Source organism: Aphelocoma coerulescens, assembly GCF_041296385.1.
Source record: "Aphelocoma coerulescens isolate FSJ_1873_10779 chromosome Z unlocalized genomic scaffold, UR_Acoe_1.0 ChrZ_unloc_scaf_2, whole genome shotgun sequence".
Classification (NCBI taxonomy): domain Eukaryota; kingdom Metazoa; phylum Chordata; class Aves; order Passeriformes; family Corvidae; genus Aphelocoma; species Aphelocoma coerulescens.
In genome coordinates this window covers 184,876-202,819 of record NW_027184087.1, presented here as the reverse complement: position 1 = coordinate 202,819, position 17,944 = coordinate 184,876, and positions in this window count along the sequence as shown.

The following is a 17,944-nucleotide window of genomic DNA, read 5'->3' as shown; positions in this document are numbered from 1 at the left end:
ATGTATCCCTGAGAAGCTGGACATTTTTAGTGTTCCAGTGCAGTACTGGATGGCATAAACAATATTTCATGACACTAATGCACAGTGTAAGTTTCTTTTACTCACTTGAGTAAATGTTGAGCTCAAGAACCAGTGAAAATTGCAAAGGTGCTCTGATATATCCAGTGGCCCTGGAAGAAAATATAAATAAATATCATGAATAAATAAATGTTATTTTAGATACCATCATCATGTGTTCTTACTCTTTCCAAACAATATGTACACCCCATCATAATAGTCTTCTTTCTGGTGTACCCCTCAGATTGGTTTAGCAATTTAGCTTTAAAATTCAGCATCTCCCCACTTTCAAGTCAATTTTATAAGATCATCAGAGTACTACTAATGATTCTTGATTTATGTGCAAGAAATTGTTTTAATCGTCCCATGCATCAGTGAAGCCTACATAGCCCAAATGGTACATATATGAGAACTGGAGAACTGCTTTCACCAGAGATGTTAAAATACAGCTTTCAGATTCCCATATTTCTCTGTTTGTTTTATGAAGACAGCAAATTTCAGAAAAGGAAATATTTTTTTTTCTTCTGCTCTGTGTTTGATTGCTCCCTGGATTAATAAACTTGTAAATATGTGTTGTTGCTGTTTTTTCCTGCATTTGGTCACCACCTTTTGAAAAGGAACAAGCAAAAATTTTTCATAGAAGTCTCTTAGAAGTTTTAGCTTTCCTTAACCTTTCTGTCACTTTTCTTATAGGTGTTTAAAATCTTAAGGTATGAGATTTTATTGGAAAAACCCCTTGTAGATTGTGTTTCTGGACAAAAAAAAAAAAAAAAAAAAAAACAAAACAAAAACTCTTGGGAAATTTCAGTTACCAGATTCCATGTACTAAAAATGCTCTCATCTGAAAAAGGAAAACGTGGGGCTGCAAAGTTTGATATGTAGCTTCATACCAAAACCTAAATGAAGCACTCAAGTGAACTAGGAAAATCAATGCTAAATTTGGTGGGTAATAAAAATGAGGAAATTAGGGTAATGAGAATCTTTAATAACATAATTATTACTTAGTTATTGAGAAGAAATGGTTTTTAAGTGATGAACTTATATGACCTACAGCAGAAGGGAGAAAGGGGAAAAAAACCTGTAAAGTTAATAGCATGTATTTACAGGTTATGCTGGAAATGTTAGATTATTTTTTTAACAAATACATATGTCATGCCTGCCAATTTTCTTTCAGTTAATCTTTTTTCTTCAACTTTGTTCATGAAGGTGTTAATAGAAATACTTACTAGAAGAAGTTCAACATGTAGCATAACTCCACCTGAATTTTGCTATGACCAATACACTGAGGTAACTTGGATAAAAGCCAAAAATTTTGTATAAAACTGACTGCAGAAAATTTTAGTGGGTTTGTGTTAATGAAGAGCTGTACAATATTGGATTTTTAAAAATGTAGGCATAGATGACCAAAAGAAAATACATGCTATTACTTAACAAAAAAATCTCTTTTGAAAATCCAGTTACTTCGATTCTAGATTGCAGAAAGCTGACAATTTCTCACTTTAATTCATAGATATTTTTGGTCTTCACAGTTTTAGTGTGGTCCATATAATGCAGTAACATCAAGGCAGACAGTTCCTTCAGCTTTGATATTGATTTACAAGAAGTCTGAAATGGCTTGGATGTTTCAAGATCCTTTAAGGTGTCATTTAACCAGTGTTCATTGCCCCTTTTATCTAGCATTTTTAGCAATTTGTATCTTGGGAGAAAATGCAGTTAAAGATACTGTGTCCATATTTCTTTTTGTGTATCCTAGGAGGTTTAGTAATGTAAATTACTAAATTAAATTAATTGAGTTTTGAATGATGCTGCCTTCAGTAACATTTAAGAATGAACAGTTTTCTACTGAAAAAGTAGTATATGACATGAATTCACAGAAAAATATGGATGCTTTGTTTTCCATCACAGACCTGCAAAGAAGGTATTGAATGAATTAGTAGTTACTAATGATTTTTTGAAAGCTTAATGAATGTGTCAGTCCTTAAAAGTATGGAAAAATTCACTACTGGAAAAGCAACGACAAAAGCCAACTTGTGTAAGTAATTTTAAGCTGATGTTTCATCCTTTTTCCATATATACATTAAATTATTGATACTTCTTTTAAAATAATGAAAAAGAGCTATAAATTGCTCCATATCTGCTTCTGTAGAAGTCATGTTTAACTAATGAGTTAATGAGAAGGGGAATATTGAAATAAGTGCTTTATCTTGCAAAAAAGTTATCAAGAAAGCAACTTTACCATGGTACTATATTTTCAGTGCAGCAATAAGTGGATTTTTAGCATATTTCTTGGGGATGATATAGCATGGTACCAATGGGAAATTGGAAGAATGATTTTCTAAAAGCAAGGAGCTTGTTCGATTGATCTATGAATTAAAGTACTGAAAACCAAAAAATGTACTGATTATTTTCTTAAGTACATTTCCTTACTGATGCAGATAGTAGCAACTTTTTTACCTTAACTATTAAATAGAAAGTGATCCTCTTAGATGTACTTTGTAGTATGTAGCTGACTTGGATTATTTCAGAAGGATGGTCAGAACAGGTGAAGTTACTAATTTGTCAGCTAATACAAAGCAAAAGATCTAAATGTGCAAAGATTCCTAACAAATTCAAGAAATCATATTTTCTGTGTTTCAATTTTATTTCTCTCTTATACAGTCCTTTATTTCTTTAATTCAGGTCCAAAAAACTCTGCATTTATACAAGGATTTGATTTTTATGAAAAATAGTTTCCATTCCCTGAGTATTGAGGCAAAATCTTACAAAAGAGGCTTTTTGTGAATTCTTTAAGCAAAAAAAAGTAGGAAGCAAACCTAAAATTGTTTCATTGTATTTCAAAATTTCAAGTGACTTGAAACCCTTCACATTCTTTTGGTATTGTGACTTATACTTTTAAAACATAGTTTTGAAGAAATGTCTGTCTCCCTTCTTGACTCAAACTACAAAGGTGTCTCTGGGTGTGAGAACTGGATTCTGCTTGGATGGTGTTCTGGTTTGGCCAAATTTAGAAATACATCCTCTGAGAGAAGGCAGGTCACAACCATCCCTCCCCCACCAGGTTTGGGAAAAATAAATTTTCCTTGAAGGAAAGTTAAAGAGATAAAAACTATTTATTTAACAAACACACAGGAAGAGGATAATGATGCTAAATAATAGAACCTCTCGATTTGCTGAGAGAAACCTGGGAAAATTTCAGTCCTCCCGTAGATCTCTCTCTCTCTCCTCCTTGGAGCTGGGATGGGGTGATGGGCCTGCTTCCAGGGCCAAGGCCTCGGTGGAAAGTCCTCCCAATGTATTCTGATGTTGAAACAGTCCAGCAGAGAGAAAAGAAAAAAAAAACAAAGTCCCAGGAAAAACAAAAGTTAACTCTCCGGAGGAAAAGGAGCTGAGGAAAAAAAAAATTGCTGAAAGCTGGCTGGAAAGAAAAGCAAGCCGGGTGCTTCCCTTCCCTCTCTCTCCTGCCGCAGCTGAAAAAAGGTCTCTATCTCTGTGTGACCTTGAACAAGCTGCAAACTGCTTTGAAAAAGTTTTGCTCAGTTTTTCCTTCCCCCTCTTGGGCTCAGTTTAAAGGTATAGAAAGGCACAAAAATTAATTTCTGGGCATAGGGCAGTGATATGGGATACACATCATAAAGTCACCCCAAGACAGATGGAAATAAAATATAAACTCCAAGAACAGTAATGTTACTAACAGAAGATGATTCCATATGTATGTTCTCTGTCACAAGCAGGTATATGGACTACTTGTCCTTTCATTTTACAAGTCTGGTAACCCTTGAACATATGGGCAAGACATTAATGTTCAGGTAAAAAAAAAAACCTAACCCAAAACTTCTTTTTTACACTTCTTCATCTGGAAATTGTCTGTACAGGCAATGATTAAAGATACAGAGTTCAGAATTTCTACTATTGTCAGTAGAAGAGAGAGAGGGAAAGGAAAGGCAAGAGATAACATTTCTGAGTTAGAAATGAAGAATCTTCACATTCAAAGTAGTGACAGAGATTATATTTCTCTGAAAGATTAAAAATAATTATTAAAAAGTAGCAGGTAAATGATTGAAACAGAAATAAATGCCTTGTTTATAATAACCCTCTTTAGACAGAATTAGAAGCACATTATTTTTCTAACAAATAAAATTCCTACAAAAAAAAGAGGCATGTCAATAAAGCAAACTTGTCCTTGTTCCTACTGCATATGCAACTAGAGTGCAAACAGTAACTGATGAGCCACAAAGGTAATTTTTTCTAGTGGCTTTACACTTAATGAGATGCAGATGCAATCTCAAATTGAAGTACATCACAAAATCTAAAGATACTGAGAATAACTGAAAATGTAAGATCTTTCTCCTGTGACAAACAGAGAAGAACACAAGCTCTTCCTGTTTCTTAACCTTATGTACACCTGGTTTTTCTACGCACATTACAGAGGAGGTGGTGTGTTATGCTCTTGAAAGAGATACAATTAGACATGAGGCAAATCACAACAGAGAACTGCTCGACCAGAAGGAACAGGAGGAAGAATAATAATGCTGAAGTGCGGAAAGATTTGTCAGGCTGAGCTAAAAATTGTGAAGGTCAATTGAAAATCTTCCCAAAAAGGTGTTATAAATAGAGGGGGGTTTTTTTGTTTTGTTTTTCTTTTAAGAAAAATGAGCACAGAACACATTCCATTTGTATCTCTAAAAGCTATGCTGATTTGAGTGTGGTTGGTGTCTTCTGTTTTTGACATGCTATAGGTCTCATTTCCTTCTCCCTTGATTAACCAAATGCTCTATGTTGTGACAGATAATATTTACCTTTTTTTTTTTTTAATAGGGTTGCATTGGTTGTTTCTGTGGAGCCAATCTGCTTAGCCTTATGTAATATTTCCAAGGAAGATGATACTGAGAAGTGAGGAAAAATTATGTGAAACACCTTAGCAGGCAGATTTCCTCTAAAAACTTTGCTCCTTTAGGAAAGAACATACACATTTCTTGTGTATTAGAGACATAATATCTACCAAAATGATCCTGTGCACACAAGCCCTGTGGAATTCATTAAGTAGTGAACCTTGGGGTTCACTATTAAACTTACTAAACAGGAATATATTTGAAGCCTTCCTTCTTTTCATTTGTAAGTAATGTAAACCAAAATTAAGCAGCAGAGTTGTTTCTGGCAGTTCAGAGTGGTTTCTCATGTGTCATGTAGAATCGAGTCTTTCTCAAAAGTTAACTTAAGAAATTAATTAGAGAATAAATTATTACTATAAAATACTTAGCTTTGCTAAACTGATAACATGGTTGAGATTAGCTGAAACAATTTGAGATGAGGCTACACAAATACAACTAATTTTGAATCGTTGAAAGAGAAAAAATTATCCAGACATTGTCTATTGTACTCTATGTACCAAAAAATCTTGCTTTTCTTTTTTCCCTTTGAATCATATTTATATATATCTCCATGTAGACAGAGAGACACATAGGCCTTTTTTTTAATGTTAACTTAACTTACTAAGTCCAATTAAGGCAACGAAGTTCTTACTAAGGCAGCTAAATTCAGTTTTTCAGGCATGTCTGTAAAAGTTACATTTTCTTCTGTACTGTTTGTAGAATAGGGAACTATGACAGTGTTTTCCTTCTCTTCTGCCAGTGGTTACCTCTGAGAATGATCGATGCAAAACCATCCCTGAAGACTCTAAGAAACTCTCACTAAACAAGATAAAATCCAGGGATTCTCTTAGGTCCACAAATCAAATTCATCAAATATAAATACATATCGGGATTTAATTCTTTCCTCATCCACATGACATGGTTTTCTTTTAGATATCCATATAAAAGCAAACATCTGTTTTTATAATAATGGCTTCCAGTTGTTTTTTCTTGGGAAGTCATAGAGATCCTGAATTAAAAGCATTGGAAAAAGTGGAATTACTTTGAAAAGAAAAATATAAAGATGGTCGTTGTGTGCTGTGTTATTTGTCTCTCCTTTTTTCCATGGCTAAAGAAGTTAGCTTCTGAAAGCTTCTTTTATTTTGCTCTGAGTTAGCTCAGAAGCTTCTTATCCATCCATAGAGACCTCCTGGCATTTTTGCCTGATTTCATTCTTGTTGGGATCCATTGCTCTTGAGCTTGGTGGAGGAAATCCTTGAACATCACCCAGCATTCTTGGGCCCCTCTGTCTTCCAGGGCTCTGTCCTGTGGAACTGTACTGTGGAGGTCCATGGAGAAGACAAAATGTACTTTCCTGAAGTCCAGGGTAGTGAGCTTGTTACATGCCCTCCTCACAGCACGGATGATCTTAAATTTCACCATCTCGTGGTCACTGCAGACAAGACTGCCTTGAAGCATGACTTTCCCCACCATCTTCTCCTTGGTGAGCACAAGGTCCAGCATGGCACTTCTTCCTGGTTCCTCAGTCAGCTGTATATTGAAGTAGACTTTGACACATTCAAGGAACATCCAGTATTGCTTGCACTCTGCTGTGTTGTCCCTCCAACAAATATCAGGGGGGTTAAAATCCCTCATGAGAACCAGGGCTTGAGAGCATGAGGCAATTCGTATCTGATTTTAGAGGGCTTCATCTGCACCATCCTCTTAATTGGAGGGCCTGTAGCAGATCCCCACTATAGCATCCCCTGTCCTTGCCTTCCCTTTTATGTTGATCCACAAACTCTTGCTTAGCACCTCATGCTTTCCCAGGCAGAGTTCCATACACTCCAGTTGGTCATTGACATTTAGGGCTACACTCCCTTTTTGTCTCCCTAGATTTACTTTCCTAAAAAGCCTAAAACCTTCCGTTTCAATGCTTCAGTCATAAGGAGCCATGTCCACATTATGCCAATGTTAAATCCACATAGGTGTGCATACATCTCTAGTTCCCCTTGTTTGTCCCCCATACTACATGTGTTTGTGTAGAGGCATCTGAGCTGGGCCCTGAATAAAGCTGACTCACTGGCTGGAGTATCTGGAATGCCTTTGCACTGTTCTGGCCACCCATCACAGGCATCCGACTGGTGGGATTGGGATGGATAGGTGCCTCTCTTCCCCTACAAATCTAGTTCAAAGACCACTTCACTAGTCTGGCAAATCCCTGAACAAATATATTTTCCCCTTCTTTTTCAGATGGAACCCATCAGTCCCCAGTAGACCAGGCTTGCCAAAGTTCCATGGTCTGAGTGACTGAAACCTTGACTACACCACCGTTGTTCTAACCATTTGTTGACCTGTCAGATTTGGCTGGTCATTTCCTCTCCTTTGACCTGGAGGTTTGATGAAAAAACTGCTTGAGCCCCAAAACCCTTTACCACCTCTCCCAGGGCTCTGTAGTGTCTCTCAGTGCTTCCCAGACTGCTCATGGCTATATCCCCTGTCCCCACATGGAAAACTAATAGTGGGTGACAATCAGTAGGTTTTACTATGCTTAGGAGCTTCTCAGTAACATCCCTGATCCAGGTTCCTGGAAGGCAGCACACTTTTGTTGAATGTGTGTCAGGTCAACAGATGAGTGCCTCTGTGCCTCTTAAAGTAGAGGCACCCACTGCTATCATCCGCCACCTTTTATTGTTTGAACTAGGTGTTAATTTCTTTATTTGTGGAGCGGGTTGGACTACTGCAGTTTTCTTTAGGTGTTCTTCCAGTGTGATGGATATTGTCTCATTAGTCTGCAGAACTATGGTGCAGTTCTGGGTGGGGATGTCCAGCTGAGTGGAAATGTCTGGTTTTGAAGAAAGTCTGTTCCTTTAATTAGTTCCTTTCCTCTTCCTTCAGTTGGTTTTTTCCCCCCACTTTTTCCCAATCCCCTGTGTTAATGCTCTCCCTTCTTTCCATGTGTTCCAGGGGAAGAATTTTTGGCTTCTCCTCAGTGGGCTGTGGTTCCCCTACCACTGGTCTCGGAACCAGCTCTCCCTCTCAACCTCCATTGTATCTTTGTCTTTTGACTGCTTCCTGCAGCTCCACCTGTTCCTGGAGGTTCATCACAAGGGCATGCTGTTACAGTTCAATGAATCACTCCTCTCACATTTCCTGATACTCCTTGACCTTTCTACCTCCTCTGAGCTCTGACACCAAGCTGAGGAGATTATCCACCTGCTCACACCAAAACAAGAACTGTCTTCGCTGCCCTCCAGCATCAGTGACAAGCTCTGCACTCACTGCACCTTGAGACCAGGACAGCTGCATGTTGATTTGTGAGATCCATTTGGGTCACTGTGTTCCACCTGATGGTGACTTTAAACCAAAAGTAAAGCGTGGTTAGTGCTGTTCTTGTTGGGTGGGTGATGACTCCCCACATTCTCTTCAGGTGCCAGGTGGAGCAGTATGCCCTCCTTTTGTGAGCTGCCTGCACAAACTGCCTTGCAAAATGCCACACCATGTCCTTGTGATGTGCCACGTCCTGTTTGCCCACCCTGTTTTCTGCGGTCCTGCTTGCTTGTGCCCCCCAGGACTGTTTAAATCTCCTGCAGGGTGTTCCTGACAACACTGTCTCCCTGCCCTATTTGCTTGCAAGAGCTTCTGTGTCCACATACGGCTTTGAGCAGCTGATTGGGTATCTCTAAGTTCAGGAATACCATTGTACAGATCCAACAAGTCACCCCTGGACTTAAATCAGTTGCTGCTGCTGTGGCTGCTGCTGTACATGAAAGGACGTACCTTCAGTAGCAACTTTTTTGTTGGTGGTGGTGTTGTCATTTTTGTTTTGGTGATTTTTGTTTGGTTTGGGGTTTTTTTTGGTTTTTGGGGGAGGAGTTGGGTTTTTGGTTTTTTTTTGTTTGTGTTTTGGCAGATTTTTTCCTTTGTTTTTAGATTTTTTTCTGGTTTTCATTTATTTTATTCTGAAATGTTCATATGGTGTGTGTGGAGTAGAATCTTATCCAGATATAACATGCTTTTTGAATAATAAGGTAGCAGACTAAAAGAATGAAAATATTTTCCTGGTATAGAAGGCACCATTCCTTGTTTTAAGCTACTTTTGGAAAATTGTTTTACAATTTTATGTTAAGACATCTGATATAAATTAGAATGTGGAAAGTGAGAAACAAACTCAAGGCATTTATAAATGGATTAATACAGAAACAGGATTTTAATGTACCATGAGAAAAAAATATGAAAGCAGACGCAGCATGTCTATCATGGGAAAGAATATATCAGGCATTCTATAACATTTTATCATCAGACATTAACTTAAAAACAGTCTCACCAGAGTTTAATATTGATGAAGCTGGCTTAAGTGTCCATCAGACTTAGACAAACTGGTGATATCATGAGTGGTTGTGTGCCTAAAACACGTCTTCTTATGCCAAGGCCATGATAAAACATTCTGTATTTGTATGGATCAGACTTAAATACAATAAAGAAATTTGGGAAAAAAAAATCATACACCAGTAACTTGTAAAGCTCCTAACTGGCTAGAAAACCTCACCTGACTGCCTGCAGTTCTCTCAGCTTGAGAAATCTGATCTCTGTCAGTTCTTGTATGGTCACAGCTTTCCGTTTCAAAGATGTGTCAAAAACTCTTGGGCCAGTGTGGTCAAATGTTGTTCTACTGTTAATCTGTGACAAATTTAGGTTCTGTGAAGAGAGGAGCATGCAGCAGTGCAGTGTGACTAGTCAGTAGTGCATTGCACTTCACTTCTGGGGCCAACACTGATGTGCCACAGTGACTACAGGATTTTTGCCCGTACAAGTATAGCATAAGCCCAGTTAATTTTTGAGGCAGCATGCTGAGAGGTAAGAGCTGGAATCTGAAAATTATTGTACTTGAATAAAATCACTTCAGTCCAGCTGAGAACATAACAATTTAAATGCTGAACTTGAATTACTATTATTAGCACTTGGGCACTCTTTCTTTCCAGTAGAGAATGAAAAATTTATCTAAAAAGTAATTAAAGATTTTATATCATAAAATAAGGGTGAAAAAATCCAAGCTATCCAAAGAAAATTAACAAACAAGACTGAATTTCTCTCACATATTTTTTTATATGAATATTTAAAATTATGTAAGTGGAAGAATGCAAAATGCTCTTATTGTAAATTGTGAATGGACACTATTCCTGGTTTATTATGAATATCTGATTTTCTTGCATTTTTACCATCCAGGTTTGTTTTCATATACTTTTTAAATGGAGACAATACTGAATGTTTCAGATTAGGTCTGGTGTTTTATCATAAATAATCATCCATTATGTAGTTTCTCATAGTAACTGCTTTCCCCAGTTGCACTAATTTATGGCAGTATCTATTTAAAAATAAACAGCCTGTAGGGTAAAGTTCCAACATAGTTGGAATAAACTTATTTAGGATTATTTAAAATTTCTTTTCAGATTAACATTTCCACATGGTGTGGAAATTTTCATGCTGGCTCACGTCCAGTGTTATCTTGATTTATATTTTGTCTGAGAGATTGGGATGTGTCAGCAGAGGGCAAACCAGTTTAACAATTAAGAAAAGAAGCAATCTACATATCACTTCATTTTAGGCATACTTGGTTTCATCCACATTTCTGTAAGACAAATTTAAGATTGCTTTCTTTTTAATGCTTAAAATATACAGACATAGTATAATTTTATGTCTTTTTTAACATTGCCTCTAAACATTTATATTGTGCGTAACATACTACTCATATGTGAGAAGCTGAAACAAGAGCATCCAAAATTTGAGGAAATGGATTGGGATGAGAAGATAGGAAACACTCGTGTTGTTCCAATATTCACCCCTGTACACTTTCCCTTTCCTGACACCTGTGAAAAAACTCTCCCTTTGTGTTAAACAGAAGTAAGTTTGTCCATGGAAATGCATGTGTCTGCATGTACCACAAGCACTTTTTGTTACATAAGGTAACTGCCTAGGTTGAAGAGCATAGACAAGTTACTGAGTTCATGTTCATTACCTGTGCCTATTAGAGATTGGGAAGAGATTATTGCCATTCAATAGGGCTAATCCTTCTTCAGATTCAAGTCCAAATAAAGAAGAGGTTCACTTAAATATTGACCAGGGGGCAGGGAGGAGGCGGTGCAAAAGGTCAATGATTTCTCTATTCATTTTCTGGGCTATGATGACATTCTCTGTTAAAAATATTTGTCTTAGATGTATTGTAGTCAATGACTGAATTGTAATTGCCATGAGCCATCTTACAAGGGAGCACTTGTATGAAATTCTGATGATCGAAGTTGAATGTTGCCACTACATTTATCCTTGGCAAATTATTACGTCTTAGTTGTTTGAGGCCTGTTGCATGCTCTGTGATTTCAAAAGTTTGGCTGTGCCTATAAGGAATGTAAAGAAAGGTTTAGAGCATCCTTCACCTTCTGGCATTGCTTATGAAGCTTTTTTTTTTCATGTGCAGTTCAATCCTTCACTCTCGAAGAATTAGACAGTAAGTTATCTGTCATTGGTTTTCTAAATTATATACAAATACAAGATCTATCATGGCAGACAGTGTAGTTATACTGGTGGCAAGAAATAATAGCGTAGTTACCATATGAGTTATCGCAGTCAGTTTCACAATAACTCCTAATAACATCATTTTGTCTATTCCATAAAATAGAGTTAAAAGTAGAAAATTTGTGTTGGGGAGAGAAACAGAAGATTGTGGTTGGTGTTACTTCCACACTTCACTTCCACTGCATCCTACTTATCTGTAAACAGAACCAATTACATCATTATAAAAAACCCCCAAACCTGAGAGGAAAAATTATGTAGCCTTTATATACACATTTAGAGTAATTTAATGGTAATCTATACAAGATCAATAAAATGTGCACCCCCGTATGATATCTTTTATCATTAGTTTTGTTAGCTGAAAAAGGTTGCAATTACCATGTTTTTCATGAAGCCTGCAGTGGAGGAGAGATGCTAGCACACAGGAGACGAGCACTATTGTCATCTTAGGAAGAAGCCCAGGTAGGGCATTGTACTTAAGTTAAAGACAATGCTAGCTGGACGCTCTAAAATTGGAAACAGAGTGTTTAGCCATGTTTCTTCAAATACTGGGATAAGGAAGGGACACAGTAAGTTGCTGTGTTATATTGTCTTTTCTCCCCTCTGTCTGCATGGCCCCTGATTTTATTTGTACACAGAGCAGACAGAAAAGTCATTTCCATCAAGATGTTAATAGTGAGGCAAAGTGGGCTTCCTATTAAGATTTGTACAAGAGAAACCAGCGGCTTATCTTCACTCCATGTGGGGACCTCTTAGGCATTGCTTCTCTGGAGAGAAAATGTTGAAAAGATCAGTCATAATCTCAGCTGCATTCTGTGGTAGGACCTGGGAAACATCCCAGTGTCCATCTACATTCCTCTTCTGCTTATTCAGGCACTTGCCTTCAGTGCAGAATTTTATCTCCAGTGCAAGTCAACTGTATCTTACAACAGCAAAAAAAATTTGAATATTTGTCACTGAATCTAATGAAACTTGATATTAGAAATCTTGAGCTTAGTACCAGACATAACCTTTTTGAGGCCTTATATGTATACAGCTACTGCAGAAAGTGAGTTCTTCAGAGCTAATGTGGCTTCAGCTGACCCTGAAGTGGTTGTAAGGTTTCTAATATGGAAGCCGGCCTCCACTAGCCTCCAAAACACATACCAAGAGTTCAATTATCAGTGATTCAGCTGAACTGGTGATAAGACCAATGGGAATTTGTGTTCCAAATGGCTAACATGAACAAAGGTAGGCTGTCTCAGAGATGCAAATGAATGCAGTGTTAGCAGCACTGACATGGGAATCAGGGACATGGGTACTTTTTTTACTCCCTGAGGCAGCAGAAGTTTATTAGGGATGATGGGAATTGTGTTTTCCATGGGGAAACTTGAGGCCACAGTTAAAAAAGGCTCATAAACAGGCTGACTGGGAAAGAGAGCCACAGAGTCCTTCTGTGGAATTAATAACGCTATTCCAATAAATGTCCCAGCAAGTAAAAACACGGACTTAAAGTGATTGTTAATTTGGTATTTACTATTGATCTGTGTCCAGAGAAAATATTTGGAAAGACATACAAATACTGATATTAGGATGTTTTCTAATAATTAGTTTTAATTATGTCTACAGGTGGGCTATAATGAGAAAATATTTTAATGAGTTGTTTAAGCCCCACATGTTTTACTTTGTTAACATCGCTTCTCTTTCTGTCAAACTTATTAGAGAAGGATTATAAAGCTCAGATAAAGCATGCTGTTATAGGCACAGCAGGTATACACAGCTGGTATAGGATTGGGTTTTTTAATTCAATAGATATAGTGGCCAGTAGGATAAAAGAGCCATCTCTTGTTGATACTGTTAGCCAGACTAAATTATATGCAGAGCAGAAAAATAAGTAGAACAGCCTCAGGTACAAGAAATGGGTATATCACAAATCAATATTTTAGCAGACAGCAGCAAGAAATAAGGAGAGTGATGGCGATAACCTGGAGAGAAATTTTGAAATATACAGTATGAAAGACACTTTAGAAGGAAAAATATCCTTCATTTTAAAAGAAAAGCAAACATCTCTCTCTTTGTACTTCAAAGCAGCAGGTTTTGTTTGTTTTTTTTTTTTTTTTTTTTTTTTTTCTGTAATAGGGTGTAAGAGGGTGATAGGTTTAGCTTTATCCATATTTTGTATTCACAGACCAGACGATCTGGTATAACATATGCTACATTCCTTCCCTGGGTAGTATAGTAACTAAATAATTTGCTCTCCTAGAAGCATAGAACTGATTTGATTCAGAATATAACCTGAAGCAATTCCTGGGAACAGTACAATTTCGTGTTGCCCCACACTATATGTTTCAGCTTCATTGAATATAATTTTTTGGTTTTGTGCATTGCATTTACCAGGAAATAGAAGTTCAGAAAATACTAGTGAGTACCTTTTTTTTTGTGGTGTTCCTATCTACTGTGCTGTCTTCAACCACTAATGCAAACAGTTCATATAACGCAGGTATTTATTTTTACAAAGTTTTATGCAATTCTGAGCATGCTAATCTTGTCTTTACAGCCACCAGAGCAAGTCAGCAACATAATGTAGATAAATTAAAACTAGCAAGACAAAATTGTGAATGTAACCTGCAATTTAACCTCAGAGTGAGCCTTCAGGAGAGGGTTTACTTTTAATACTTGCAAGCAAAACTGTGGGGTTCTTTTAACAAATGAAATTTTAGAGGGATTTCATAGCCTTTGCATATGACAACTAGTGAAAAGGCAAAATCCTGGGACAGATAATCCTAGCATTTTTGCCTGGCCATAAAGAAAAAGTTGATGATAATGAAATACTTTTTATCAGACAGTAGAGAAAGTTTTTGCCAAGTCACAGAGTTCAAAATTATGCAGAGAGGCACACAGTTCAACAATGCAATTGCAGCAACATAGTTTTAAGTCTATAAAGATGATGCAGAATAAATCTATTTTTGATACAAAGATCAAAAGATGCAAGTACAGTGACTGTAAATGTTGGCCTCTGCATCATTACTTTAGGAAGAATGCAAAATTAATTCTAGAAAAATAATGGCTGTAACCATGGGGATAGGTTTCACTCTGCACTGTTTTTCATCTGTTTGGTTAAAGTGTTACCTGGTTGGTTAGGAAGGTCAAGTTTTTTTAGACGAGAAGTAAAACCTATATCTAATAAACAGAGGGAATCAAACTCAATCTTTTTCCCATATTGTTTTTGCCCATTTCCAGCAAGCATATGTTTTCTTCAGTAGTTGAAATGTGGTTAGTGAGTACATGTTTATGTATTTATATACATATGTGTTTGTATTCATGCAGGTATGTATCAGAGACAATTAATAATAGGTGCATGAAGAAGACTGATGAATGTGTCCACCTTTAGACTTTTAAAAAAAGCTTCCTTCAATTAACCATCTGTAAGAACACCTTCATGCTAATCCTAACCTAGATCTCACTGTGTATACAGAACCATTATCCTTAACAGTCATGCTCTAAATTAGTGAGTGTACACCACCACAAAAGACACAAAAAACTCGAGATGTATTCAGTCCTATGGATTGTGAATGAGGGTTCTGCTCCACCTGCTGATTCTGAGCTCCTCACTGACTTCATGCACCCTAAAACTGTAGGATAGTTTTTGGTACACACTGTTCTGATCCCTGTGACAGGGGTTGAGATCTCACTTGCTCCAGAAGCTGGAACCACAAGCCAGGTGCACCTGCACCCCCAGTGTTACTCCAGTTGTTGAAGGCAACTCTACTTGTGCAGCCAGCACCACTTAGTCCCTGCAGCACACACAGACACAGAAAAGAGAAGACCATGCTGACCAAGCCGTTTTACACTCGACCATCCCCTTTTATACCAGCTTCTGCCTACCTCCACGTTTCTCCTCCCCAGTCCCTTTCTCCTGCACAGTTCCCCATCAGTTTGCACAGTCCTACTGGCCTCCCTGGATCTGGATCCCTGGGCTTGTTTCCTTGTCAGCTGCAAAGCCCCTCTGCTGCAGTTCCTTGGTAGCTCTTCAGTCAGTGTCTTAGCCAGTTTTGCTTCTTGCCTTTGTCTCCATTATGTTTACCTGTCACTTTTGTCTCTCTGTATATTTTGTCCATGGTGTCTTCCTTTTCTTTGCCATCCCCTTTGTTTAGGTGCTCAGTCAAGTTATCCTCCCAAAATGAAAATTCCCATGTTCTAGTACCCTCACCCATGGGCACAAATGATGAGATTTGGTCATTTTGTCTGCTTTATCATTTGTTGATCACATTTGGAACTCTGTATGTTCGTGTTTATGTCTTCCCACTTTACCTATTTTCCATTGTGCACTGAAAAGGTCCTTGGCCAGAAACCCTAGAGGAAGCAGACACCTCTGATTCCACATACATGTAAAGTATTTTAAGTCCAACCAGCCCAACACAGGAAGTTGTCTTTATGGTATGATGATGAAAAGACCTGTCTATTCCAGTAGTAATAATTTTACTTAGAACCATTCTGACAGCAAAAAGGACTTTGAATGATAATTTAGGTCTAATATTTAGGCTAGATTTTGCATATCAGAAAGCAAGGTTTATACTGATGGTATGGTTTGGAAATTATTTTAATTTCACACATTCTAAACAAATGTAATGCCCTTTGGTTATTGTTTATTGCATACTTTTGAGTAATTGTCTCTTTATTATAAAATCAGAAACAGTGAGTTAAGTATTTACTTTCTGCTAATAAAGACTGGAATAATTTCTTAATTCTCTAGAATTTTCACAGGAAGGGAATGCTATTTTCTATTCTTTTCTAATCACTCTTACCCAAGTACATATTGCTGTAACAGCTGTCCCTAGAACTGCTTGTGCCGCATAGGTCTAGGTATTTAAACAAAAATGAAACATTCTTTAGAAATCTGGCAATAGAAACCCAATATTTAAAGTCTGGAATTTCAAGTTCACAGAGTCAGACATTTTAATATGTGGTTTGGGTTTTTGCTACATGCTCCAAAGGTACTTTACTTACAATAGAGTGGTATTACTGGAATTCTGATCACTTTGTCGGATTAAGATAAACAGAAACAGGGAAAAGTTTTAACAAGAAATCTCTGTGCTATTAACACATATAAGCATGTCTATTAATGTTAGTAAGAAATGCCGAACTGCATCATGGAAGATTGAAGAACTGACCACTTTTGGCAATCTTCCAGTGGTCAATGAGCGAAAAGGTGACTTTTTGAAAGGGTTCCTGGCTGACATGCACTGTCAGAATATTTGATTTACCCCTTTTTTCCAGAAGACAGTGTACAGCCTGAGATGAAAAAGTGATAATTTATGCATAAAGCTTTAAATTCTCTGGTTTGTTGAAAATCATGAAACAATTTGGTCATAAGTGTGGAGTTGAAACATATACTCTGTCAAGCAAAATACCTGGAAAACTTATAATTTTGCTTTTGGGACCTTGAACCTGAGACTAAATGTCATATATAATGGCAATATTTTAATTATATGATATTTTTTTCTGAGAAAATATGACCTCTGTTCTTTTTATCATTAACATTTGATAAGTCATTAATGTCCCTGGACCTGCTGACACTGAGTATCAATTTAATGTACATAATTTGCACAGCATGTGGAATCAGAGAATAACTGTTTGGAAGGAACCTTCAGAGGTCACCCAGACCAACCTCCTGTGCAGAGCTGGTTGGAGACTGCACAGAGCCCTGTTTGGTCCAGTTCTGAGTCTTTTTCAGGGAAGGAAATACCACAGCTTTTAAGCAACCGCCTCTTATATTTGACCACCTTGGATGTGAGATGTGACACATACACGTTTCAGGTAAAATGGATGTAGGGGGGTTATTATTTTGCATTTTAAGGTGCATCTTGAAATACTGAAGAAGAAAATGCTTTAATAAATATCTTGAAATTTAATCTAGATATTAAGAACACATTTTATTTAAACTCTGTCTGCTGTTAACTGAGCTTAGGATAACTCACTTTTTTGTGCAATTCATCTTGAATATAAACATATTTTTACCAAAAAAACCCCCCAAAACCCAGAAACCATAGGTGTTTAAAAATGAATGCAGTATTACAATGCATACACCTGAACATGACACTAAAAAAGCAAGCAGTAATAGAATGTTTATTTTTAAGCCTTTTTTCTCCACACCCTCTCTCATTTGTGATGCTATATTGCAAACTAAGTACTCAGGTACCTACATGGGAGGAGCTTAATATCAAAGAAAAATATTCACAGAGTTCAGCAAATTACCGGCTATCTTCTAAACTACCAAAACTGGTTATAAGCTCCTAAAGTAGAACAAAATAATTACTTTTTTGATAGGTGATTGAATTTTAGGTGTGTTTTGCGAGTTCCTTTCTATAATCTATTAGATGATGCCATCCTCAATAATCCTGTTTAGGTGGCTACAGATTATGTCCCACAGAAAATTCCAAAAGAAGACAGAAGTTCTAGTAGTTGCTGGGAATATAATAATGTGGATATGAGCA